This window comes from Hyaena hyaena, unplaced genomic scaffold, assembly GCF_003009895.1.
Source record: "Hyaena hyaena isolate Hyena2069 unplaced genomic scaffold, ASM300989v1 scaffold_9, whole genome shotgun sequence".
In the NCBI taxonomy this organism is placed as follows: Eukaryota; Metazoa; Chordata; class Mammalia; order Carnivora; family Hyaenidae; genus Hyaena; species Hyaena hyaena.
The window spans coordinates 8,170,680-8,198,617 of NW_024080641.1; the positions used below are offsets into that span (position 1 = coordinate 8,170,680).

At 48.5% G+C, this 27,938-nt stretch overlaps 1 protein-coding gene across 1 annotated transcript in view; it reads right to left on the reverse strand.

Annotated features, from left to right (window-relative positions):
• ACP7 (acid phosphatase 7, tartrate resistant (putative)) overlaps positions 1-9,794 on the reverse strand; it is a 39,405-nt gene extending 29,611 nt beyond the window's left edge. Inside the window, exons 1-2 of the mRNA XM_039244784.1 lie at positions 9,667-9,794; positions 6,993-7,107 (exon numbers count right to left, since the gene is read on the reverse strand). The gene's annotated coding sequence lies outside the window, so the exon portion shown is untranslated. The remainder of the gene's footprint in view (positions 1-6,992; positions 7,108-9,666) is intronic.
• Positions 9,795-27,938: the final 18,144 nt, after the last annotated feature.

The window sequence follows — 27,938 nt, forward strand, 5'->3', positions numbered from 1 at the left end:
ACAGCGTGAGCAGGGAAGGGGCTGAGAAAGAGGGAGACACAGAATACGAGGCAGGCTCTAGGCTCTGAGCTGTCAGCACAGGGCCCAACACAGGGCTTGAACCCACAAACTGTGAGATCATGACCTGAGCCGGTCAGATGCCCAACCAACTGAACCACACAGGTGTCCTTAGTACTTTCAACTTATGATGTGTTCATCAGGACATACTCCCATCATAAGTCAAGGAAAATCTGTATCATTCTTGAAAAGTCTCAGACCACCCTGTTTCTTGACCTTTTGCTGACGTTGATGGTGATGGTGACAATGACCTTCCCATTCCAAAGCTTAGTAATCTGTATGCATATTAGGAAAATTAGCCCTTCATGTGTGATATGATTTGTATTTTTCTCATTTTGTGAGTGTTAATGCTGGATTGGTCAAATTTAGACATTATGTATTAAGTCTAAATTATGAAAGATGAAGATTTAGATTTCTTACCCAACCACCTTCTTTCTCCCTTCCCTGTAGTTTCCGTTATTAGAAGTAATGTTACTGTGGGGCGCCTGGGTGGCTTAGTCGGTTAACTGTCCGACTTTCGCTTAGGTCATGATCTCGCGGTTTATGGGTTCGAGCCCCGCGTCGGGCTCTGTGCCGACTGCCAGCTCGGAGCCTGGAGCCTGTTTCAGAGTCTGTGACTCCCTCTCTCTCTGACCCTCCCCTGCTCACGCTGTCTCTCTCTCTCCTAGAAATAAATAAAAAATATTAAAAAAAAAAAAAAAAAGAAGTAATGTTACTGCATCTCATCTGCTTGCAGATAAGCTCCTGACTGGTGAGCTTCTGGAGTAAAGTGAGGATGATCTAATCACATCTGATAAGGTTGTTATAAAAGAATCTATTAAGAAAACGATGTGGCAGGAGGGCACCTGAGTGGCTCAGTCGGTTGAGCATCTGACTTCAGCTCAGGTCATGATCTCACAGTTCATGAGTTCAAGCCCCGCTTTGGGCTCTGTGCTGACAGCTCGGAGTCTGGAGGCGGCTTCGGATTCTGTGTCTCCCTCTCTCTCTGCCCCTCCCCACTCAGTCTCACTCTGTCTCTCTCAAAAATAAATAAACTTTTTTTTAATGTTTTATTTATTTCTAGGAGAGAGAGAGAGAGACAGCATGAGCAGGGGAGGGTCAGAGAGAGAGGGAGTCACAGACTGAAACAGGCTCCAGGCTCTGAGCTGGCAGTCAGCACAGAGCCCGACGCGGGGCTCGAACCCACGAACCGCGAGATCATGACCTAAGCGAAAGTCGGACGCTTAACCGACTAAGCCACCCAGGCACCCCAAAAATAAATAAACTTTTAAAAAATTTTAAAAAGAAAAAAAGAAAATGATGTGAAAAGACAGATCGACATCCATCACCATCAGCGAAGCTGTTGCCCTGAGTCTGCTTTGTGCTGAAATATGAGTGATCACTTTGAAAGTGTGGCAATTTCTATTTTAGAGTGTGGTTTTCAGAGTTTTTTGGTTTTTGTTTTATTTTTAGAGAGAGAGTGCGAGCAGGGGAGGTAGGCAGAGGAGAGAGAGGGAGAGAGAGAGAGAAAGAGACATTCCCAAACAGGCTCAACACTCAGCGCAGAGCCCTACGTGGGGCTTAATCCCATGACCCTGGGATCATGACCTGAGCCAAAATCAAGAGTCAGGCGCTCAACCAACTGAGCCACCCAGGCACCCCTCAAAATTTTTTGTCTGCAATTCAGAATAAGAAATGTATTCAAATCACAACCCAACCTGCACACACATCTGCGCATTTATTATCTAGTTGAAAGTTTTGCATAACTTGTGTGAAATTCACAAAGCAGCATTGGCTGAAATGATCTCTTCTGCTATTGTTTCATCTTTGTTTTCAGATTCCCATACAAATCCACCTAATTAATCTCAAGGCCTCAGCAGATCCAAGGCCTCCTTTCTGTAACATATATGTATTTAAAAAATTTTCTGCACAGATATTTTTATTAATTTTTTTAATGTTTTATTTATTGCTGAGAGAGAGACACACACAGCATGAGCAGGGGAGGGTCAGAGAGAGAGGGAGAAACAGAATCTGAAGCAGGCTCCAGGCTCTGAGCTGTCAGCACAGAGCCCAACGGCTGGCCCAAACCCACGAATTGTGAGATCATGATCTGAGCCAAAGTTGGATGCTTAACCAACTGAGCCACACAGGCGCCCCTGCACAGATATTTTAAAATTTATGTTTTATTCAACCTGAGTGATGTTATAATTTCCATTACAATTGCAATGCAACAAGCCCACTTTGAGCGTACAGTTCAATGACTTTTGACAGTTGTATACCACCCCAGTCAAGGTAAAGAACAACGGCTATCGCTCCAGAAAGTTCCTCTGTGCCTCTTTGCAGTCAAACTTCTCACCACCCACCGCCCACCCTCCTGAGTAACTGCTGTTCTGATTTTTATCACTGTAGATTAGCATTATAATAAATATTTTTTAATGCTCCTTTTACCACCCTGAAATAAAATCTACAGACAATATAACCTACCCACATACAAAAAGGTTTGTTTTTTTTTTTAATCAAGATAATGCCCTTATTGTGATATAAAGAAAGAATAAGAGTAAAGTAATTTGTAATATACTAATGAAAGACTCGGGCCTGATAAAGCTGAAAGACATAATGATGGGGCTGGGAATGTGTACCAGGCGCAGAATCTTCCTGAATGCTCTCTGACTGCCACAAACAAAACTGACACAGTATACCGTATTCGTGGTTTGAAGAATCCAATGGCGAACAATGAACAAACCTCCCTTGTAAGCTCTATTTGATTCCTGGAAAATGTATGACTTTGTTTATGGGTATATGGAGCTCAGGGCTGGACCGGGGTAATTATAAACAGGTTCTTTACCTCCACGACTGTCTCATGGATTGGAGTGTGGGACTCTCTGTCTGGGGCACTGTGGGAAGCCTCATGGGACATTTGGCATCTTGGTGCCCTGGTCCCCTGTCCAGGAAGTGATGGTGGCTCACCCTAATCCTGTAACAAAAACCTTCCTCCAGGGGCGCCTCAACCAGTTGGCTGAGTGTCCGACTTCAACTCAGGTCATGATCTCGCGGTCAGTGGGTTTGAGCCCCACGCCGGGCTCTGTGCTGACAGCTCAGAGCCTGGAGCCCGCTGTGGATTATCTCCCTCTCTGCCCCTCCCCCGCTCACGCTCTGTTTTCTCTGTTTCTCAAAAATGAATAAACGTTAAAAAAACCTTTTTAAAACCTTCCTCAGTTTCCCAAATGCCCTCCAAGAATGATTTTCAATCCCAATTCCAGGAGCCCCTGGCTGGCTCAGTCGGTAGAGCATGTGGCTCTTGGTCTCAGGGTTGTGAGTTCAAGCCCCACACTGGGCATGGAGCTTACTTAAAAATATATACAATAGTATAACCACAATTCCAAAAGTGTTGCTTTATAGAATAGTTCCTCCCATTTGCGGGGTGCAGGGTTTAAATGTTGGGCTGCCTGGGAAGAGGGAGTAGGCAGCCAGCGAACACAGCTGGATTCCAGCTCCCCTTTCCACTTGCCCCCCTGGTCCCACCTAAACCCTCCCCTCCAAGTCCCTCCTGCAAGTTCTGGGCCCCTCTTTCTGTCCCAGAGTGCACTGCTCCCCCAACGGTTGAGTTCCAACTTTGGGAAATGTGTTGACAGATCTATCCCTTTGTGTGGTCTTCCTCTGCCACCCTTTCCTTTACCTTTTAGGATTTCTCCTCCCTTTTCCTCCTTTATAAGGATTTCAGGGAAATCTCGATATTCTAGGGAAGAGGGCTGCAGGCCTTTAGGCCAAGTCCAGAAGAAACATCCGTGTTTACTCTGGGCTGGAAAGGGCCCCCCCCCCCCCGAAGGGGGGGGCGTGGCCAACTTGAATCAGTCAAGCCAGAGACTGAAGAGCATCAGGATTTGTTAGGGTGGCTTTGGGCACATTCAGTTTCTTAACCCCTCTGGACTTCCATGTACTCAAAGAAAAGAATGCAAATGATGATGATGATATTTATGTAGAAATCAAGTTCATTCAGCAGGCCTGATACGCATTCCCAAGAGGCACCTGTTTTCATGACTGGCCCTCGATCAGCCCCCGGCAATGGAGCTATTGAATATTTTGATAAGATTGTCTTGGGGCACCTGGGTGGCTCAGTCAAGGGGGAGTCTCATTTCAGCTCAGGTCATGATCTCGCAGTTTGTGGGTTCGAGCCCCACATCAGGCTCTGTGCTGACGGCTCAGAGCCTGATGCCTGTTTCAGATTTTGTGTCTTCCTCTCTCTCTGCCCGTCCTCTGACTATTCTCTCTCTCAAAAATAAATAAATAAACATTTTTCTTAAAAAAGACTGTTTCGCACACTTGGGGTCTTGAACCACCATTGTGCTTGTTTGTCCAGATAGTTTGTGCAAAAAATATAACTTGTAGCTGAACATCTCCTTTCCTCTTGAAGCTCTGGAGTTTCAGGACCTGGTCGGGCTTCAAACACTGTGTGCTTCCATGGCCAGCCTCCAAGAAAACCCTAGATTCCCAGGCTCGAGTCAGCATCTCAGGTAGACAGCATTTGGCGTGTGCCGTCACCCATCATTGCTGAAGGACCTAAGCTGCACCCTGGGAGCTCCCCTGGGGGGCGGGAAGTGGGGGGAGGGGCGCTTGGAAGCATGCTCCCGGTCTCCGTGTATTTCTCCCCATGCACCTTTTCCCTTTTGCTGTAATAAACTACAACTATGAGCATTACACCCTCTGAGTCCTGGTGAACCACCAAACCCGAGGGCAGCCTTGCAGACCCCCCCAACACAATTCCCAAGATGCTTTGGGAAACAGTAAAGGAAACCCAATTCCAAGAGGCTTTGGAGATAAGGGCATCTTCTCCTCTCTATAACCAGGAGGTACATAACACCTGGCTTGGTGCAGTAGCTCAGTGATGGCAGCAAGGGACACCTCTGTCCATTTTTCTCCCCCATCATCCTCAGCATGTTGGCGTCCATCTTGGGAATTGTCACCCAATTGTCCTAAGATGGCCGTCAGGGCCTCCTTCATGACTGTGTCTTCACTTAACCTTTGCCACAAGAAGGAAACATTTTTATTTATTTATCATTCTTTTTTTTTAGGGAGAAAGAGAACATGCACATGTGCAAGCACACGTGGGTAGGGGAAACGCAGGGGAAGAGAGGAGAGAGAATCTCAATCAGGCTCCATGCTCAGTGCAGAGCCCAACTCAGGTCTTGATCCTACAACCCTGGGATCATGACCTGAACCGAAATCAAGAGTCAGAGGCTCAACCGACTGAGCCACCCAGGAGCCCTAGGAAAGAAAACGTTTTATCCACACACACACACACACACACGCACACACACTGTAACATACACACTAAAAAGTCCATAAATATATAGCATAAATGGTTTCTCACAGTGTAAGCACTCACGTAACAGGCAACCCAGCCAAGGAATAAAACATTGCTTCAAGTTGAAGTCCTCCTCATCACGCCCCCTCCCAATCACAGATCCCCCCAACTCTAGAAGGCATGTGTTTCATAGCGTTTTTTTTATTTGTTTGTTTTATTTATTTTTGAGAGAGAGAGGGAAACAATGCAAGCGGGAAGGGATAGAAAGAGAGGGAGACGCAGAATCTGAAGACAGACTCGAGGCTCTGAGCTGTTAGCACAGAGCCCGACACGGGGTTCAAACCCACCAACTGTGAGATCATGACTTGAGGTGAAGTCGGACCCTCAACTGACTGAGCCACCCAGGCGCCCCTATTTTTTTTTTAATATTTTTATTTATTTCTAGGAGAGAGAGAGAGAGAAAGAGTGAGCAGGGGAGGGTCAGAGAGAGGGAGTCACAGACTGAAACAGGCTCCAGGCTCCGAGCTGGCAGTCAGCACAGAGCCCGACGAGGGGCTCGAACCCACGAACCGCGAGATCATGACCTAAGCGAAAGTCGGAAAGCTGGACACTTAACCGACTAAACCACCCAGGCGCCCCGCAAAATACCTCTTTTTACTAAAAAGTTTTAAACATACAGAACAGTGGATAGAACAGTATAATAAGCCCCATCCATTACCTCTGTCCAGATTTAATAACTGTTCATGATTTGCCATGTTTGCTTTGTCCTTATTTTTTTTTTCCTGAATCATGTGGGAGTAAATTGTAGACATGATGACCATTCATCTTAAATAGTTAAGCACACATCAGATAAGAACCAGGTCATTCTCTTACTAAATGCTCTACAGGGGCGCCTGGGTGGCTCAGTCGGTTGAACGTCCAACTTCGGCTCAGGTCATGATCTCAGGGTTCATGGGTTCACACCGCGTGTCGGGCTCTGTGCTGACAGCTCAGAGCCTGGAACCTGTTTCAGATTCTGTGTCTCCCTCTCTCTCTGACCCTCCCCTGCTCATAATCTGTCTCTTTGTCTCTCAAAAATGAATAAATATTTTTAAAAAATTAAAAATTGAATTAAATTAAATTAAACCTTGGGGTTCCTGGATGGTTCCGTTGGTTAAGCATCTGATTCTTGATATAAGCTCAGGTCTTTCTTGATCTCAGGGTCGTGAGTTCAAACACTGCATTGGACTCTGCGCTGGGAGCAGAGCCTACTTAAATAATAATAATAATAATAATAATCTTAAAAACAAAAACCACACTACCAATATCCCCCCCAAGTCCATAATATCTTCTCCTTGGTCCATTTCAAATTTCCCTAATGATCTCAAGATTGTCTTATAGTGGTTTCCCTCCCTTCCTTCTTCCCTCCTTTCCTTCCTTCCTCCCTCCCTCCCTTCCCTCCCCTTCTTAATTTTTTCAAGTCTCAGTTCAATCAAGATTCACACGTGGCATTTGGTTGTTACATGCCCTTAGTCTTTTTTAGTTGGGAACAGTTTCCCTCAAGTACATACTTTTCTTTTTGATGACTTGACTTTTTAAAGTTCAGAATGGTTGTTCTTCAAATCCCACATTCCGGATCCGTCTAATGCTTCCCTCATGGGGTCATCAGTCTTACCTCTTCATCCCCAGCTTATGGGCTTCAAGTGCTCAAAGCCTTTTATATCCCGTATCTCATTCAGTTCCCACCGTACAGGAAGCAGGTTTCATTACTAGTCATTTCCACTTGACAGCTGAGGAAATGGAGAGATTAGTTTGTCCATGTCATCTATGTAGTAAGTGGCAAACCCTGGACTTGAACCCAGGTCTCTCCCATTCCACGGCTTAACTGGATATTCGCCAGCCCCCTCCCCTCCCCTCTTTCCTAGCCCTTCCCACATCTCCCACCCTTCCACGGGCATTGAGAAACATGGACGTGGACTTGACCTACAGGGGCCTTTCAAAAGCATCCTAGAAGTCGCAGCTTACTTTAAATCATCGTAAATGGAATCTTTCTGTTGGACGCTTGGTGCAGCTTGGTGACAACCATCAACCCTCACTTGGGCATCTAGGCTCTGGGCACCCATGCATATAAAGAGAAGACCCAAGAAAGAGAGAGGGTGAATCTTGTGCCCAAGCCTCCCAATCTGGGTCCATCCCCTGGGTTTCTCTGAGGCCGTGTTTCTCAAACCTCAGCAGCTCAGGCACCGCTTTTGAGATTTCAAGCCATATCCGGGACTCCTTGAACCATTATTCACTTAGCATTTTTCTGTTTAATGTTCTTGCAAAGAAAATACTAGGCTATTTACATAACAAAGGTTCATTTGATGTAGGAGGAGGTGAAATCTCTGTAGCCTGCTCTCCTTTGTGGGGAGATGACCTTCTGAGAAGAAAAGAGTAACAATTTCAAGAGAGACAGAGATGGTTTTGTCAAGGGTGGGTAACTGGCCGGAGAGTTGCAAAAGAGACAGGGATGAATGGCTGGGTGCCTGCAGGGAGGTAACAAGGCCCGAACCCCGGGGGTTAGAGATGAAAGTGTTTGCTGCTGTCAGTGGTGCTGGGTGAGATGGGGTACCGGTTTCTCTGAACATCTTTTTGTTTGCTTTTATTTCATTTTATTTTTTTTTTTTAATGTTTTATTTATTTCTGAGAGAGATAGAGACAGCATGAGCAGGGGAGGGTCAGAGAGAGAGGGAGACACAGAATCTGAAGCAGGCTCCAGGTTCTGAGCTAGCTGTCAGCACAGGGGGCTCGAACCACGAACCATGAGATCATGACCTGAGCGGAAGTCAAGCGCTCAACTGACTGAGCCCCCCAGGTGCCCATGTTTGTTTTTATTTTTTAGAGAGATAGAGTGAGGGGAGGGGCAGAGAGAGAGGGAAACACAGAATCGGAAACAGGCTCTAGGCTCTGAGCTTTCAGCACAGAGCCTGACACGGGGCTCGAACCCACAAACCGCAAGATCATGACCTAAGCCGAAGTCTGTCACTGATCTGACTGAGCCACCCAGGCGCCCCGTGAACATCTTTGAACATCTCGGAGTTACCAGTCAACTAGACTGCCGGGCTGGGCTTCACAGAGATCTCTGCAGCACAGGGTAGGGGAGAGAGGCCTGTCAGAGAGAATGGTTACTCAGGGGCTCAGGAATAGGTAAGAGGCCAAAAAAGTACTAGTGAAAACAGGCTGTGTTCAGAGCTCTCAGAAACTCACCAGAGAACGTTTACACGCGCACACACGCATGCGCACACCCCCCACGCACGTGCCCCCTCCCCCCCACGCACGTGCGTGCATGTGCACACACACCCCCTACAGGAACTCCAAATATGGACCGCAAGTAACAGGAAACATACCAACACCTGCTGGCCCGGCTGCTGCTTGGAGACGCAGTTGGCTGCGCTGTGGGCTGGTTTCAGCTTCAGCCTCACATTACGGAAGGCGGCCAACCCCAGTGTGACATGCTTCCCTGCTTGAGCTCAGCAGGAGAAAGGGACAGAGACAGACGGCCGGACAGAGATGGGCATAGAGACAGAGAGAACCTGTGTCTCCTGAAGGACCTTCCCTCAAGAGCGAGCGGGGCATTCGGGAGGAGCTGATAGTAATAATACTGGTTAATATCTTCCTGTCGCGGTGTCATCAGCCCGAAGATGCCCTATTTATATGAGGCATCTTAGAAAAACCAGAGCTGGGGCACCTGGGTGGCTCCATCTGTTAAGTGACTTCCGCTCAGGTCATGATCCTATGGCTCGTGAGTTGGAGCCGCGCGTCGGGCTCTGTGCTGACAGCTCAGAGCCTGGAGCCTGCTTCAGATTCTGTGTCTCTCTCTCTCTCTCTCTGCCCCTCCCCTGCTAGCGCTCTGTCTCTCTCTCTCAAAAATAAATAAGCTTTAAAATGTTTTTAATAAAAAATTAATTAAAAAATTTTTAAAGAAAAAACAACGAATTTAACCATGACACCATCTATTTTAACACACAGCCCTATTCCTTAGATCAATAACACCCTCTATATTAGCTCATTTATTCTGGCCACAGCCCTGTGAGGTAAGTAGCATCTCACCCCGTTTCACACATGGGGAAACTTAGGTTGCAGAGACCGAACAGCACAGCCAGGCACGGGACAAGCCTGACCTTGAACCTAAGGCAGTCTGGCTACAGAGTACCTGCTCTAATCTCCTCGCCACCCTGCCTCCCCTGTCCGAGTTTGGAGCTATTTGAGAAGTAGCTGCAGGAATCACACAGGCAGACATGGGAAGGTCTGCTCGTTGGTGAGGCTTCGACAGGTGGCTACACGGGGCTTCCCAACACCCCAAGTCGAACCTGTTCTCCGAAATGTAAGCTTCTCTCTGGCAGGATTAGAGGCCCAGGGATGAGTTCCAATGACGATCTTTCCTCCTCCTGGCGGCATCATGAAGGGCCGACAAGCCAAGGGTCTTCCCCTATCGACAGTCACCTTGCAAAGTACAGGGAAAGGGAAAAAATCTTTTCCTCTACCCGTGGTTAACGACAAAGTTCAACTGAGTAAACGTGAAGATTTCGTTGACTTTATTCAAGGATTCATGAATCGAATTGATCTAGATATTCAAAGAATTGGACTTAACTCATCACTTAGGAAAACTTGAAGGTTTCAGGTTACCCAAAGGAATAGGGAAAACTATTTAAGAAGTCCACCTAAGAGGTGCCTTGGTGGCTCAGTGGATTAAGCGACCAACTTTGGCTCAGGTCATGAGCTCAAGCTTTGTGAGTTCGCCCCCCACATTGGGCTCTCGTTGTCAGCCTGAAGCCTGTCTGTCTCCCTCTCTCTTTGCCCCTTCCCTGCTTGTCCTCTATCTCAAAAATGAATAAACATTTTTAAAAAAAGTTCACCTAAAAACTTTTATCCTACTTACATCTCTTTAATTTGCTTGTTCTTTTTTTTTTAATTTTTTTAATGTTTTATTTATTTCTAGGACAGAGAGAGAGAGAGACAGCGTGAGCAGGGGAGGGTCAGAGAGAGAGGGAGACACAGAATCTGAAACAGGCTCCAGGCTCCGAGCTGGCAGTCAGCACAGAGCCTGATGCGGGGCTCGAACCCACGAACCGCGAGATCATGACCTAAGCGAAAGTCGGATGCTTAACCGACCAAGCCACCCAGGCACCCCTGCTTGTTCTTAACAATTGTTGTAGAAGCCACTTTTTTTTTTAAGTTTATTTATTTATTTTGAGAGACAGCACGAGTGGGGAAGCGGCAGAGAGAGAGAGAGGGAGACAGAGAATCCCAAGCAGGCTCCATGCTGCCATCGCAGAGCCTGATGCGGGGCTCGAACCCACGAACCGCGAGATCATGACCTAAGCGAAAGTCGGATGCTTAACCGACCAAGCCACCCAGGCACCCCTGCTTGTTCTTAACAATTGTTGTAGAAGCCACTTTTTTTTTTAAGTTTATTTATTTATTTTGAGAGACAGCACGAGTGGGGAAGCGGCAGAGAGAGAGAGAGGGAGACAGAGAATCCCAAGCAGGCTCCATGCTGCCATCGCAGAGCCTGATGCGGGGCTCGAGCTCATGAAACGTCGAGATCATGACCTGAGCCGAAACCATGAGTCTGATGCTTAACAGACTGAGCCACCCGGGCACCCCTAGAAGCCACTTCAGACAACAAACTCAAGCAATGGAAACTTGGTCAAGGCACAAGGGCCCAGGGCGACCACCTGGCTGAACACAGAAGGGCCCACGGGAGACCCACCTCAGAACATCCATAGGCCCCACCTGACCAAATGGGCTACTTACAACCAGGCACAGTGACCGAGAAAGGGAAAATTCCACACGCCCCCATACCTCCTCACGGGCTTACTTTAACTACGGCCCCACCCACTGCCTCCTTACAGACAGCCTCCCCTCGGCTGTCCTGACCACTGCTCCCTTGAGTCACTTGAGGTGTATTCAGGAAACTTCTATCTCCTTTGTTCTGCCTCAGGTGAATCCTTTCAGCACCCTGCCCCCACCCGATAGGGTCTACCGTTATGAGGGCCACCATCCCTTCGGGAGAGACTCCACAACTATGTTTAGACCACCCACAACAACTTTATAGGAGGGGCACCTGGCTGACTCAGTCGGAGGAGCATGCCACTCTTGATCTCAAGGTCATGAGTTCCAGCCCTAGGTGGAGTGTGGAGATTACCCAAATAAACTTAAAAAAAAAAAACAAAAAACCCAGTAGGGTGCCTGGGTGGCTTAGTGGGTTAACCATCTGACTCTTCATCTCAGCTCTGGTCTTGATCTCAGGGTTATGAGTTCTGGCCCCACACTGGGCTCCAACATCGTGACAGGGTTTCAGAGCAATGAGGGGTCATAGCCCATGGCCAAGAGAGAATTCTTGAAGAAGTCTTTGGTGCAAAAAGGTGATTTTACTAAAGCACGGGGACAGGACCCATGGGCAGATAGGGCTGCATCGGGATTGTGCAAAGTGAATGGTTATATACTCTGGAGTTGGGGGAGATAAAGTCAAGAGGAAGCTTCTTAAAGGAATTTTCCATATGATTCCTAGAGGCCTAGGTATCCAACTTTAGCTCAGGGCACAATCTCACAGTTGGTTCGTGAGTTCGAGCCCTGCATAGGGCTTTGTGCTGATGATGCAGAGCCTTCTTGGGGTTTTCTTTCTCTGCCCCTCCTCCACTTGTGCTCTCTCTCAAAGTGAATAAATAAACTTACGAAAAAATTTTTTTAAAAGAACATATATCTTTTTTAAAAAAGCTTTATGAGACATTACACGGTTATATCTAATGCTGACAACTCTGGAAACAATTAAAATGTGTATTTTAGGGGTGCCTGGGTGGTTCCCTGGGGGGCACTCAACAGTGGTTGAGTGTCTGACTTCGGCTCAGGTCATGATCTCACTGTTCCTGGGTTTGAGCCCTGCCTCGGGCTCTGTGCTGACAGCTCAGAGCCTGGAGCCTGCTTTGGATTCTGTGTCTCCCCCTCTTTCTGCCCCTCCCCTGCTCTCATTCTGTCTCTCTCTCTCTCAAAAATAAATAAACATTTTAAAAAATTAAACAACAAAAAAACAACAAAAAAATCAAAAAATTAAAAATTAAACAAAATTAAAAAAAAATAATTTTGACAATACCCCCGGAGGTAGAAAGTACCACACATCTACAACACAATGCATGCAGAGACACAAACTAACACACAAACACGGACAGACCCTTTCTAGCTTCCCCGTGCTGAAGATTTCCCATGAGTGCAGGTTTCCAAATGACCTTCCCAATTTCTGCTTTCATTTTGATAATAATTACTTCCCTGAAGTTCCACTTTAGCATTTACATCTCAAAAGCACAGGGAAGAATGCAAGTAAGAAGCCTTTTAAGATAAATAGGGGAAGTTTTGGAATGGGAGGCGGAGGAATAAGTGAACTTTGAACTGCTTGCAGAGCTGAATTTCTAGTTTTACAAAGATTTGTAAGATAAGTAAGGACTGTGGCTCTCAAGTCTACAAAGCGTTGGATGTGCAGCTTAAATGACATCGTAGGTTGTCCTTCTAAAGAGCTTCAGAAGGTTTTTCTTTCCCTCTGGATGCATAGTTTTATTTGAGCTTAGGGGAGAAGTCCTTAAAATGTGTTTCTATTAGGCTCTGGAATTTGGCCAGTTTCTGACCACAGAGTTTCTTTGTAGGTGTTAGGTCAAGCAGTAAAGATTTCTGGCAGTACATAACAACTCCTTGGATTCCAGAGGCGTTCCGAAAGAGAGTGCAACCGATTCTCACCCTTAGTTGGCTTCTGCTAAGGGTCCCATCTGGAGCTCTGGTATTTACCAGAATTTGGCAAGGTTTTTCATTGTTAATTTCAGTTTTCCTTTGGCTGCTTTTTTCTTTTTTAAGTTTATTTATTTTTGAGAGAGAAAGAGTGTGTGTGTGCGCGCTAGTGGGGGAAAGCAGAGAGAAGGGGAGACACAGAATCCGAATCAGGATCCAGGCTCTGCGCTGTCAGCACAGATCCCAACAAGGGGCTGGAACCCACCAGCTATGAGATCATGACCTGAGCCGAGGTCAGAGGCTTAATCAGCTGAGCCACGCAGGCGCCTCCTCCTTTGGCTGTTTAATAAGAAAATAACACAGCAGTTTCCCAGAAAATTCCTCAAAGTCCTATCAACTTGTAAGGGATCCTGTAAGGGACGTGCTTTTTGATGCACGCAGGCCAAGGCCAAGTCCAAGGACCCAGAGGGGAGGGTCCTTGGTTTCACGCAGGATGGAAATGGAATTCGAGCCAGCAGGAAGTGAAAGCAGGGTTTATGGAGGATGTAGAGAGAGCAGATATAGACAAGTGTCTGGGAGACTCAAAAAGGAGAAGAGGTCTCGTCTTTGCTTGGGGGTTTGGAGTTTTTATTGGGGACGGTGTCTGGTGTCCGTGTCCTCTCAGGCATCAAGGAGGTGGTCACATAGGGATGAGGGCTCAGGTATCCTTCATGAGTCACACCCCGGAGCCGGGGTCTTGGCATCAAGGTGTTTGCAGTCAGGGGTCTTGGCAAACGTTCATGACTTGACCTGGTCACTCGTTAAATGTTAGCTATTGTGCTAGAAGCCTCCAAAGAAACCATTAACTGTTGACCTTTACAAGGAAGACATACATTAAGGCATGTGGAAGCGGGGGGTGCAGGTCCTGGGAAGGATAGAAGCAGGAAAGGAAGCAACGGGGAAAATGGGTTTTTTTCATGGGTTCCCTTCAGTTTCCCTGTCTCACTTTGAGGGTAGACACGGGGGTGTCTGTATGTTAACTTGGTGGACTTTTGTTTAAAGCGTCGCATAAAGTGTGAGAAAGAAGCCCACTGACCCAATCAAAGGAGGGACGTGGCGACTCCAAGCAAGGGAAGCGCATTCTTCAAGAGCAGGTGTCTGACGGACAGGCGCACGCGGGGCAGTTACCGCAGACGATTTGTCTCCTAGCATGTAAGTCCCTCCCCTGGTTCCTCATTGGCTGAGTACCGCAGAGATGACAGCCGGAAGTCGCCTGACCCGGAAGTCGCCTATGACGATGTAACGCAAAAAGCAGTCTGATTGGAACAAATGTACATTCCTTGAAGTGAGGCAGAGACTTCAGCTCTTTGGCGCATTCCGGTTGAAAGGTCCACGAAAATAAGCCCACAAATTGGAGAGGGGCAGAAGAACCAGGAAGTGAAGTGTCTAAGGATTTGGGACGCCGTTGGGGGAGGGGTGTTGTACATATATCCTATAGGTTGTAAACCTACTGTTAAGCAGACAGCACAACTTTTTTCTTTTAATGCGTATTTATTTTTGAGAGAGAGAGAGAGAGACAAAGAGAGACAGAGCGCAAGCAAGGGAGGGGCAGAGACAGAGGGAGACACAAAATCTGAAGCAGGCTCCAGGCTCTGAGCTGTCAGCACAGAGCCCCTCATGGGGCTCAAACTCACCACCCATGAGATCACAGCCTGAACTGAAGTCAGACACTCAACTGACTGAGCCACCCAGGCGCTCCCAGACAGCACAGCTTTTATTTGTTATTTCTGAAAATGAATCATCTCCCTTACTTCTCACATAAAGGCTATGTGCTAGTTTCAACCTCATTAACCCTATGGAACACAGCTTCACTCAGAACCAAGAGGAATTTACCCACAGAATGATGATTCAGGAGAACTCAGAGGGTTCATAGGGTATCATGCCCACGTTTCTCATCCCCAAATGCTGTCAGAAGTTCACTTCAGGGACGCCTGGGTGACTCAGCCAGTTAAGCATCCCACGTTGGTGCAGGTCATGATCTCACGGTTCATCAGTTTGAGCCCCACATCAGGCTCCATGCTGATGGTGTGGAGCCTGCTTGGGATTCTCTCTCTCTCTCTCTCTCTCAAAATAAATAAAATAAAAAAAAAAACAAAAAACAAGTTCAGTTCAGATCCCACCACTGCCACCAAATATGTTAAAAAACAAAATTCAGCAGAGTCCATTCAAAGATCTAATTGGCTTTTTCAACAGTTCATAAATCAGGCAATACTCCATCTAGCACGTAGAAAGGAGTTCCACAGGGGTGCAGAAAAGGAAAGGTTTCTAAGGGCAGATGGGGAGTGGGACAAAGAAGTCATAAACTTTAAAAATAGGTTTGTTTGGGGCAAGTCACCTTTCTTTGGGGGATGAAATGGGCAATCAGGTGGATTACCTCCCCAGTGCCAACCAGGACATTCCAGACTGACTGGTTAAGAATACATTTCTGGGGAAGTTTGAAACTGCAATTAGGTCAAGCATGAAATCTTGGTTTGCTGATACGGGCTTAGCACATGTGACTCCATTTGGAGCTGGTTGATTCTTTTTAACACCATCTTAGGTTTTCCATCCGGGCCCCATAAGTGAAACTGGCCAAAGACAGATGGACAAGAGAGAAATGACCAGAAGTTTACCAACATGTGCAAAGCACCCAGAGATGAATAAGTCAAAGGAGTGCTTAGAACTTGGGTTTCTATATCATCTGAGGCTAAAATAAAAGAAAAGGGCATTGAGGTTTTTGGGAGGGGGGAGGCAAGTTAAGAGAATGTGACCAGGAAAAGTATAAACAGGGATTCTTTTGTAAGGTTTGTTATGCAGAGTGAATCCTGCCTTTCCATGGATGACAGTTGTAAAGAGTCGCCCTATTCCTGGTAAGGAAGAGGAGACCTCTCTATAGATGGAAACTTCCTTTATAAATATACATTTCCTTTCTAAGAGGAAAGCTTGTCAGGGTGCCTGGGTGGCTCAGTCGGTTAAGCATCTGACTTCGGCTCAGGTCATGAACTCACCATCCATGGGTTCAAGCCCCACGTCAGGCTCTGTGCTGATAGCTCAGAGCCTGGAGCCTGCTTCGGATTCTGTGTCTCCCTCTCTCTGCCCCTCCCCTGCGTGCACACTGTCTATCACTCTCTCAAAAATAAATAAACATTAAAAAAACCCACAAAGAATGTGTCATGAGTACCTTTGTTAATGGCTTTGCAAAATGGTGTTTTATCTATGGCTTGATTGCCAAGTCAATAGTCCACACTGTTTCCCAATGATGTAAGATTTCACCACACACAGCTTGCCTCATAGCTGATGGTCCTAAAGGAAATCCTTTATCTTTTACTTCCTCCTTTTTTGGCTGCCAATCCACACCTCTCAAGGTATGGGAGTGTGGTAGTCATCCAACTCGTAGGAGGCTTCCCTCATTCTTTCTTCCAGGTCAGTCAGCAAACTACAAAATCTTCTGACACCTGTGATCTTTTTTTCTACATTTGCCTGGAAACCCCCCAGCAAATATCCCTTTGCATCCCGCTGGCACTGGGCCAGGTGCCCCTTCCTGAACTAATTATTGCCAACGGTGGTGGGGTTCACTGATTAGACTCATCAGGATGAGCCCCTCGGACTGAGGCAGGCTCCCACCAACTGTGGGGTTTCCTCAGCAGAGGAGGGACTGGAGGGGGGCGAGGAGTCCGCAGTGCTCACCACACGTAGACCTGAGGAACAACGTCTGACGTGTACAGCTGGCTTCCCCATGCCGATCTGTTACATGGGGCCCCTGCTGAGGTAGACGTGTGGTGGGCGTACACCGCCTGAGCCCCTGAGAGGCCAGGAATATTAGTTCTGTACTTATGGGCCCCCCTGCATTGAAAGGGAGTTCCGGGGAGACCATAAGAATGAGAACAAGGAAGCAGGCAGCCCTGATGGAAGGTGGCCGCCATCTTTGGTCACAAAGAAAACTGGCAATAAAGTCGAAGAAGCTGGAGTTGGTGCCAGGATCCAAGCGAGGACAAGGCAGGGGTGGACGGGACCGGGTTTGCTGGGAGGTTGGATGCGGTGTGAGAGGATAATGAGAAGCGCGCTCAGGCCCGGGACCCTGGCAGGCCTTGGACACGGTCCGCATTGGGGGGCGCCCATGTCGCCTCCACCGGAACCATGCTTCTGGGCACGCCTGAGTCCTGGGGATGTGGACGGGCACACAGTTGCCAGTTTCACAGTGTCCCGGGCAGAGTGACGCTTGCCTTTAAGTGCCTTTCCCATGGGCCTTTGCATGGGGCCACCCGGTTCTGAGCTATGCAAATAAAACAGCAGGAATGGGGCCCCCGGGCTCCTGGATTCCCTGAGGGAGAAGGGGAGGGGAGGGAGGGACTGGAAGGGGAGAAACAGATCCCGGAGACACACTCACTGTTTGGACACAGGCACCTGAGCCCTGGCCCAAGATCTTTCTGAGCCTCTTATTGTTTCCCCCAAAGGGGGTCAGAACGCCCATCATGGGATGACTGAGATCGTTGAGGACTCAGGTGCGCACTAGGCCTGGCGTGTCCGATGTGATTTTATTTTATTTTATTTTATTTTATTTTATTTTATTTTATTTTATTTTTTTATTTCTAGGAGAGAGAGAGAGAGAGAGACAGCATGAGCAGGGGAGGGTCAGAGAGAGAGGGAGTCACAGACTGAAACAGGCTCCAGGCTCTGAGCTGGCAGTCAGCACAGAGCCCGACGCGGGGTTCGAACCCACGAACCGTGAGATCATGACCCAAGCGAAAGTCGGACACTTAACCGACTAAGCCACCCAGGCACCCCAATGTCCGATGTGATTTTAAATGGTACCTCACGTTGGTGGGGCAGGCAGTGTCTCCTGGGGAGGGGACCAGACCAAACCAGTTCACAGCCTTCCTCTGAGCCCTTGGCCTTAACTTTTCTGATCCTCCATTTCCCCCAAATTGAGTCCTGATTCCCCACCCCCTCCACACCTGCTCCTTCCCCACCCTTTGGCTCTCTGCAAATGGCAGCCAATCTCTTCCCTTATTTTTTTTTAAATTTTAATGTTTATTTCTGAGAGAGACAGAGCATGAGTGGGGGAGGGGCAGAGAGAGAGGAGAGGGAGACACAGAATCCGAAACAGGCTCCAGGCTCTGAGCTGGCCGTCGGCACAGAGCCCGATGCGGGGCTCGAACCCACGAACCACGAGATCATGACCTGAGCTGAAGTCAGATGCCCAACCGACTGAGCCCCTCAGGCGCCCCTCTTCCCGTCTCTAAGCAGACCCCTTGGTGACCTCCTGGGCTTTTCTGTCCCCCCCCCACACCCCATCAGGAGCGTCCTTCCACCAGCTGAGAGGGGGCTCTGCACTCCGTACAGCCTTCCCCCAAATCCTCTGAGTCAAGGGCTGCAGTGCCTTTTGAGCAGGTGTGGGACTCCAGGCCCGGCCCCATGTGGGCCCCATCCTGGTTCTCTCCCCTTTAGGGGGCGCTCCAAGGCTCCATCTCCACCCGCGCCGCCACCACCCCTGTGCGCATGCGGTCAGCTGAAAGCCCTGAGGGACTCTTAGACTCTTGCTCTGATGGGGTCGGCTGGACCCCAGTTCCAGGAGAGCAGCCTAGCAAGCTGGGGTCCCCTACCCCACCCCTACCCCCCGCTGCCAAAACCCTGCTGCCCGTTGATAGTGGCAATGTCTCATTCACTGACTCGGACAAAGAACAAGTTCAGGGCTCCGGGTGATCACCGGGCCACCACTATCCCTTGGGCTGGAGCTGAGTCCTCGGTTCACACCACAGGCCTCAGGGCCTGTGGCCCCCCCAACCCCCAAGGATGGGGGTGGGGGTAGCACAGGGGTCGCCACCCCACCCACCAGCAGCAGGTACAGTCATGTCAACTGCCCCCCCCCCAACCGCCCCCAGCCCCAGTTCTAGGCAGAGGGCTGGTAGTTTTTGCCAGTTCTCTGAGGGCTTCTGTTAGAACTCCAGAAAGGAGGGGCGCCTGGGTGCCCGGTTAAACATCCATCTCTTGGTTGATCAGATCATGATCTCAGGTTCGTGACTTTGAGCTTGCTCGTGCTCTCTCTCTCTCAAAATAAATAAACTTAAAAAATATTTAACCACATAAAGAAGATTTAAATTCTATTACTTTTAAAAAACAATGTTTGTTTGTTTGTTTGTTTGTTTTGAGACAGAGAGCGCACGGGAGGCTGGGACAGGGGCAGAGAGAGAGGGAAAGAATCCCAAGCAGGCTTCTTGATGTCAGAGCAGAGCCAGATGCCAGGCTCGATCCCACAACCCTGGGATCATGACCTGAGCCTAAAGCAAGAGTCAGGCGCTCCATGGACTGAGCCACCTGGGCGCCCCTTAAATTCTATTACTTAAAACAGAACAGGGGCGCAGGGTGGGTCAGTCGGTTAGGTGTCCGACTTCAGCTCAGGCCTCCTCACAGTTCTTGAGTTCGAGCTCCACATCAGCACAGAGCCTGCTTTGGATCCTCTGTCCCTCTCTCTCCCTGCCCCTCCTCTGCTCGTGCACCTGTACGCGCTGGCTCTCTCTCTCTCTCTCAAAAATAAACAAACATTTAAAAACAAATAAATAAAATGAAGTTAACGACAGTAGCAATTAAAAACAAAACGTAACGTATGGTCTGTGAGACGACAGGAAATATCTGTATCCATCTCTGCCTCTGCCTCAGCCTCCTGGCTCAGAACTTCTAAAACCTTTGTCATTTCCTAAGTGACAAGAGCACTAGAAATATCCTTTGTTCTAGTGAGGTGACTCTGGGTGGAGAGCAAGGGGAGAGGGGTGGAAACGGAGTTCATGATGGTGTTAACAAATGCTCGTGCCTATGTGAAGGGGCCTCCGTAAAGTCCCATAGAAGGGACATAGAAAGTCCCATAGAACCTCCCATAGAAGGGGGTTCGGAGAACTTCTAGGTGGGCAAACACATCGACATGGGGCGGGTGAAGCACCCCAATTCCACGGTCACGGAAACTCCGAGGCTCAGGACCCTCCTAGACCTTCCCCATGTATCTCCTCATCAGTCTGTTCATCTGTGACCTTGACGGTTTCCTTTAATTAACTGATAAGAGTGTTTCCCTGAGCTCCGTCACCTGCTCTAGCAAATTAATAGACCCCGAGGAGGGGGACTTCGGGACCTCCCGCCTGTGACCTGTACAGCTGGCTGGTGATAACCTGGGCTTGACGGTGGCGTCTGAAGTGTGTGGGGGTCAGGGCTGGGGAGAAGTCTCGGGGGAGTGGCCCCTAACCGTTGGGATCTGACGTCATCTGTGGGTAGACAGCGTCGGGACGTGGGGAAGTGGTATGATGACAGCGGCGTCCTCTCTGTGGGGAAAACCTCCACGCGTTTGGTGACCAGAGGATCAGAAGTGAAGCGTCCTGCGTGAGTCGTAGAGGAAGCCCACAGGGGAGAAACGCAGCAGAGAAGAAGGAAAAATCTGGGGATTTTTTTTTTCCTCTACAAGGCTAAATAAAGATGCACGCCCACCGTCCCCTTCCTGATCAAAATACAGATGACTTAAACTCAACCCAGGTTGAGTTCTGGTTCATCTGATCTACACAGTGGAGGAGATCGGGACGGATCCCTTGGAATGTGCTCCTTGGGCTCATGGATTTACTTCAAGCTGAAGGCCCTTAAGACCCTACAAACTCCAGAGAAACTTTTTTTTTTTTTAAGTTTATTTATTTATTTTGAGAAAGAGAGCCAGCGGGAGCAGGAGCAGAGAGAGCGGGGGTGGGGGGACAGAAGATCAGAAGCCAGCTCTGTGCTGACAGCAGCGACCCTGGTGCGGGGCTCGAACTCAGGAACCGTGAGATCATGACCTGAGCCACCCAGGCAGGCGCCCCTCGGGGGAGAGCTTTGCCCCTCCCTGAGCCACACAGAAGAATCCAAATTGAGAGTCTTTCCCAGAATAACGGTTATTAACATAGACAATTCTTATCTGAGTGACCCATCTGTATAGTAGGGCAGACATCTAATTACTAAATCGGTCAAGAATATTCCTTTCCTCTGAAGTTCCAGACCGCTGCCCCTTTCTCTGAAGGACATATAGGCCTCATTTGGCCTGACTGTCTTTGGAATTTCCATGTCCATGTGGATTCCCCATATGTATGCCTATAAAATTTGATTTTTTTTCTCATTAACCTGCCTCATGTCCATTTTTTTTTTAATTTTGCTTTAACATTTCTTTGTTTTTGAAAGACAGAGAGAGACAGAGAACAAGTGGGGGAGGGGCAGAGAGAGAGAGGGAGACACAGAAGCCGAAGCAGGCTCCAGGCTCTGAGCTGTCAGCAAAGAGCCCCATTTGAGGCTCGAACCCACGAACCATGAGATCATGACCAGAGCTGAAGTCGGACGCTCAACCGACTGAGCCGCCCAGGCGCCCCATATGTCAATTAGAAAACCTTTGAGGGCCCAGAAATTCTTGCTTCTTGATGGTAGCCTATTATCTGAGAATCGTATTTAATAAATATTTAGTAAACTGTATTTTGTGGAAGGATTTGTTTAGTAAATTTGGATTTACAATAAGGCTACATCCCTTCAGAGAGGAACTACCTATCTCTTTCTCTGCTGTCTGTGAAGATCTTTTCATTTCCACCACAATAACTGGCCATTATTCACGGCCTGTCACTCTTAGCCGGAACAAGACCCCAGGCTCTCAAAGGACTGGCCTGTGTCTTCTCCAGGATCAGAAATTCATAAGACCTTTTCCCTCCCAGGGTTCTCCAGACCATGAGTCCACCGCACCCTGGGCCCTTCCAAGCGATGGGCAAGAAGTCTCCCCCAGGGCAGCGTTAAGCTGTGAGGGGTGGACCCAAGACCACTTTTGTGTTTTGCGTATGCTCACTCGGCATGGCACGTGGAAGACACAGTCAAGGTTGACAGACTCTAGGAATGCAGGGAGTCTGCCCCGAAGAATGTACGAAAAGACCCAGTGGTGGGGTACCTGGGTGGCTTAGTCGGTTCAGTGTCTTGATTTCGGCTCTGGTCGTGATCCCAGGGTCATGGGATTGAGCCCGGAGTCGGGCTCCTTACTGACGGGCTCCTGGCTGAGCATGGAGACTGCTTGAGATTCTCTCTCTCTTCTGCCTCTCCCCCCTGCTCGCTCGCTCTCTCTCTCAAATAAAATAATTTAATTTTAAAAATGGGGTTTTTTTACATTTATTGATTTCTTTGAGAGACAGTGAGACAGAGCTCAAGCAGAGGAGGGGCAGAGAGAGGGAGACACAGAATCTGAAGCAGGCTCCAGGCTCTGAGCAAACGTTCAGCACAGAGCCCGATGCGGGGCTCGAAACCACGAACGGTGAGACGGTGACCTGAGCTGAAGTCTGACGCCCAACCGACTGAGCCAGCCAGGTGCCCCTAATTTAATTTAATTTAAAAAAGAAAGAAAGAGAAGCTGGGAAGATATGTTGTGCACTTATGCTATGAAGTTCCAAATACGACCATTCAGCACGACCAGAAAAATTCTCACTCACGTTTCCCCGCATCCACTGGTTAAGAATCGCATTTGTAGGGGCGCCTGGGTGGCTTAGTCGGTTAAGCGTCCGACTTTTGCTTGGGTCATGATCTCGCGGTTCGTGGGTTCGAGCCCCGTGTCGGGCTCTGTGCTGACTGCAAGCTCAGAGCCTGGAGCCTGTTTCAGAGTCTGTGACTCCCTCTCTCTCTGACCCACCCCTGCTCACGCTGTCTCTCTCTCTCTCCCCTAGAAATAAATAAAAAAACATTAAAAAAATTTTTTAAAGAATCACATTTGTGGTCATCAGCAAAGCCTAGGAAAACCTTCGAGAGAGTCGCTGGAAGCCCATGTTCACAATGGCACAAGGGATGAGGCAACATCACGAGTGATGCCGTAACCAGGGCCAAATAAATGGCATTAGAGATTAGCCGAGACAAGAACAGTGAGTAAGAGCAGATTGCTGCCTCTCTTGCGTGAGGAGGGCTATTAGATTATCTTCAAGTGACACATCTGGCGATAAAGAATGTGGAGGGACAGTGCTGGAACTCTCCGAAACATCTCACAGGCACGGGTTGAACAAGCAAATATGTAAGTACTTGTTCTGTGCCCGTCATTCTGAATCGTGAATGGTAACTCACTAGACCTCACTTGGGTCCATGAATTTTGTAGGCACAATCGAATCATTTCTAGACATCCTAGACAGCAACTCCCCAGAAACATACTTGCCCTGGGGACCCACACATCCTCAGCGCGGCTCTCACCCCACGCCCATTCTCCAGCAAATCCTGTCCGTTCTGCTTACGAATCTATCCAGAAACATCCACTTCCTGCTCCTATGCCCGGGGCCCTGGTCCAGTCTACCCTCCTCTTCTGACACCATTTTATCATGGCAGCGTCCTGCTTTCTGTGCTATCTCCTCTTGTTCCCAAGGGCAGCAGGGGGCACCTGTGAACACCTAGGTCGGGTGGCATCTCCCCTGCTTGGAGCCCTCCGTGGTTTCCTCACTCAGGGGAGAAGACAAAGCCCCCCGCAGCCTGTCCCTGTCACCTTTCTGAGGGCATCTTCAACAGCTCTCCCTTATACTCCAGCCACATAGGCCTTCTTCTTATTCCTTGCTCCTGCCACAGGGCCTTTGCACCTGCTGTTTTCCCTTCTAGGAGTACTCCTTCCTCAGATATTGATATGATTGATATGATTTAATCCCTGGTCCCTTTCACATCTCAGTGCAAATGTCAGCTTCTCAGTGAGGGCCCTGGCTGCCTTGTCTGAAAGTGCAACCTTACCCCCTGTACTTTCTGGATCCCTCTCTTACTTTATTTTCTTTTCCCATAGTACTCACCACCCCCCTCTATTCTTCATTTATCTACGTCTTCGCTTATTTGTTTGTTTTCAGCTCCAAGAGGATAAACGCTTTGCCTGTTGCATTTGCTCCTGTGTCCCCAAGTGCCTAGCCTGGCAAACCGTCAGCGCTCCATAAATGCTTGTAGAATTTGTGAATTAACTGTGGCATTTCTTCACAGGGTCACAGTTCATTTTAACTAATTCTGCCTGGGGCTGCTATGCGATAACCACTGTGATAGGCCATATCAGGAAATCATTGTCCAACTCAGGGAGTAAAGGTGACAGTCTCCATTTAATTCAGGAAGGAACAGACGACAAATGACTTGCTTAGCTCAGGAGGGGTGGGGGCTGGGTGCATCTACCTCCAGATCTGGTGAAGGGAACTGGCATTAGTGTGGATGTCGTGGCCCTGGACAGGGGGGTTCATTGTGGGGACGCTATCTCTGGCATATGAATGGGGAGGTCAAGGGCTGCCTGGATTACCCTTGGATGACGGTTGAGCTTTCCTGAGCCAACATCCCACCTGCCGCACCGGGCATCTGGTCAGGGCAGGGCCTAGATGAAGGAATCAATCTCAGCTAGGAGCTGGCTCTCTGGGCTCAGGTGGAAGCAGGTGTCATGACTCCATGAACTTGGCACTGAGCCCAGAGGGATTCTGAAGCCGACTGCCAGGTTTCAAATCCTAGTTCTGACAGTCCGCTGCGTATCTTCCCCTTCTTCCAATCCCCTCCCCCTTCCCAGCCACGGCTCTTTCTACACGGTTGCCCCACAATTATTATTTTTTTTAAATGTTTATTTTGAGAGAGAGAGCACACGCATGTGCGACCTGGGGGAGGGGGGACGGAGAAAGAGAGAGAGAGAGAGAGAGAGAGAGAGAGGGAGGGAGAATCCCAAGCAGGTTCTGCAGTGTTAGCCCTCAGTCCAACTCAGGGCTCGATCCCATGAACCGAGAGATCATGACCTGAGCCAAAATCAAGAGTCAGACGCTTAACTGACTGACCCCCTAGGCGCCCGTGTCCCACAGTTATTATACAGCACAGTTTTACGTGTTTTCAAGTTCTATGTAAATGGTGTATTGTGCTCACCAGCCTGCAATTTCAGGTTTGTGCCCAGGACATGCTTTTGCGTTTGTCTGAGTGACTCTGTGTACACCTTCTCCTTTTGCGTAACAGCTCACTCTTACTTCATGCCCTTTAATAAACTTTATACACTTTTTCAAGAACTATTGCATATATTTGGTTTTCGTTGCTTCTGTCGATGGAATTTTAATATATTTAAAAATTTTTTTCACTATTATTTATTTTTAAGAGACAGAGAGAGAGCGCAAGTAGGGGCGGGGCAGAGAGAGAGGGAGATACAGAATCTCAAGCAGGCTCCAGGCTTCGAGCTAGCTGTCAGCAGAGAGCCCGACGCGGGGCTCGAACCCACAAACTATGAAATCATGACCTGAGCCACCCAGGTGCTCCTCCCACTGGATTATTTAAAAAATTTTTTTAATGTTTTATTTATTTCTGAGAAAGAGACAGCATGAGCAGGGGAGGGTCAGAGAGAGAGGGAGACACAGAATCTGAAACAGGCTCCAGGCTCTGAGCTGGCAGTCATCACAGAGCCCGATGCGGGGCTCGAACCCACAAACCGTGAGATCATGCCCTGAGCCAAAGTCGGACGCTTAACAGACTGAGTCACCCAGGCGCCCCCCTCCCACTGGATTATTTTAAAGCAATCCCAGACATCATAGCATTTTCGCCAAAATTCTTCAGTATTTATCTCTAAAAGATAAAGTTTTTCTCTCTCTCTCCCTTTTTAACAAAACCACAATATATACCATTGTCGTATTTAATGTTCACTTGATCTGTTATTTTCAATATTCCAGCTAGACAGTCCCACAGGCTGCAGACAGGCCGCCCCACTCCCTGCAGATGCTCTGAGCCCACTGCCCTCCCCCCAACACACACACACACACACACACACACACACACACACACACACCCTCACCTGGCCCCATTTCTTTTCAAAGGCCGCTAGGCGTGTACCCCTCCAAGTAGACTGGTGTTTTGATCCTTTAAAGCCTCTTATTTTGTTGGTGTGTTTAACCTTGAAAACTGCATCTGGTCCAACTTTCCTTAAGGGCTTGATTTTATCCAAATATGGCTTCAGTTGGAGAGGAATTACTGTTTGAGGGCAAAGGTTTGTGGGTTCCGTGGCTCTTTAGTTTATGGGGAGAGATGGTGACACGCTGGAGGCTGGGTAAGTGTCCGACTTTCGCTTAGGTCATGATCTTGCGGTTCGTGGGTTAGAGCCCCGCGTCGGGCTCTGTGCTGACTGCCAGCTCAGAGCCTGGAGCCTGTTTCAGTCTGTGACTCCCTCTCTCTCTGACCCTCCCCTGCTCACGCTGTCTCTCTCTCTCTCTCTCTCTCTCTCCCCTAGAAATAAATTTAAAAAAAAAAAACATTAAAAAAACCCCAAAAAACTAGATTATCCCTGATTAAGGGCTCTTCTGACAAGTCCTATCTCGGGTAGTTTGCCTCCGCCCAGACACCTCTCCATCCTTCTGAGAGCATAGTTTTAACCAAATTACCTGCTCCCTCCCACGTTCCCTCCATACAAAAGACCAATTCGCGTCAAGTTTTCTTTTCTGGGATCAAAATACAGCCAGTAGCTGGACGGAAGAGAGGTGGGGGCATGGGAACAAAGCCTTTAATGCCCTTGGAATTAATAGTGCAGCCTACCTCCCAAGGCCTCAGGGTTCCAGATTTTTCTTTTCTGGCAAACTGGCTTGGCAGGTTCCCCCCCACAATCTCCCAAACACGCCTCCTTGGGAGAGATGCCCCTGTCCCTACTCAGGAAGCCCTTCCCCCCGGCAGAGCTAGCTCCCCCATTTATAGTAGGTAATTTCCCAAGCTGCCTTTACTATTTTGAAAGGAAATACTTGGATAATGAAAGCTGCCTCCACAGATAATTCTTCAAATGTTAATAAAATAACCCTAAGTATAACGTAAAAGGTGAGACAAAAGGAGAGAGATCATTGACAAAACCCCCTGGGAACTTCTGTTCCCAGGGCAGACCTGATGATTCAGAACTTGCGTTTTAAAAGTCCCCCCCACCCCAGGGGATTTGATACAGCCCCAGGATACTACCCCCACCCCCCACAGGGATCCTTGGAGCTTGGAGCTCCATAAAACCCACAGCTGGCACTGCCTAGATGAAGAGATTTTCTGGTTTCGTGAATTGAAGAATAAACTGCTCAAGTCCCCACCAAGCCAAGTACAGACTGACCCAGGAGTTGCTTTCCTGGACGATTCAGGGTTAACACACTTCACATTCACATGCAGAATGGAACTGGGTTCTAGGTTCAGATTAACAGCTTTTAAGATTATTCTCCTTGCACAGGACCTCGAGGAGGAGGAGGAGGAGGAGGAGGAGGAGGAGGAGGAGGAGGAGGGGGAATCCAGCACAGGTCTCTGCTGAGTGACATTGTCCTTGCACACCTTCCCAGCGACACCCTCCCCCCCCCATTACTGTGGCACCAAAATACACCCGTGACTTTTCCCAAATGGCCCCTGGGGTTCTTTGCACAGCACCACCCTCCTGGCAGCCATTATTCTGTAATCATTGCCTTACCTCCTAGATGGTACGCACTTCTTTATATTTGTTTTTGTTTCGTTTTGCTTTTGAGATTTTATTTTTAAGTAATCTCTACTGCCAACACGGGGCTCAAACTCACAGTCCTGAGATCAAGAGTTGCACTCGTTACCAATTGAGCCGGCCAGGTGCCCCTTCCCCTCCCTTTCCCTTCTTTTTTCTTTTCTTTCCTTTGAGAGAGGGGGGGCGTGGATCTTAAGGAGGCTCCACGCTCAGCACAGAGCCCAATGCAGGGCTCTATCCCACAACCTAAGCAGAAATCAAGAGTCAGACCCTCAACCGACTGAGCCACTCAGGCGCCTCTGTTTTTCTCTTTAATCAGAGTACAGCTTGGGATGTAATTCCAGGAGGTCACAGAGACTGCCTCGGAGAAGAACTGGGGAATGGAAGGAATCTCGCTGTCCATGGTGTCCTTTTATCCTA